The following is a 412-nucleotide window of genomic DNA, read 5'->3' as shown; positions in this document are numbered from 1 at the left end:
GCTTTCGATGATTGCACCTATATCTATTTAATTGGTATATTAAGGAAAACCGCTCCCTAAATCCTTAAGTAATATAAACTGTCTCCTTGAAAAAACATTATTATTCCAGAATTAAAACGGAAAGAAAAATATATCAAGGTGACAAAAACGATATTAAAAAGGCAATGGCATTTACACATCTAAATTTCTTTCCTCACAGACTTCCCCTCCCCGCTAATGCTTCTCCTCCCCCCCTCCCCCCTCCTTCCCCCACCTTCGCCTCCTTCCACCACCCTTTCCCTCCTTCCCCTTCCCCTCCCCCCCTCCTCCCCCCCTTCCTGCATCCTTCCATCCGTACAAAACAATTCCTTACAGAATATGAAAAGTTTTCTCGGCAAAAGCGGATAAAGTTTAAGTCGTGGGGTCTCTATCG

Source organism: Penaeus monodon, chromosome 20, assembly GCF_015228065.2.
Source record: "Penaeus monodon isolate SGIC_2016 chromosome 20, NSTDA_Pmon_1, whole genome shotgun sequence".
NCBI classification, from domain to species: Eukaryota; Metazoa; Arthropoda; class Malacostraca; order Decapoda; family Penaeidae; genus Penaeus; species Penaeus monodon.
The sequence above is the reverse complement of the archived record's forward strand: the minus strand, read 5'-3'. Positions refer to the sequence as shown.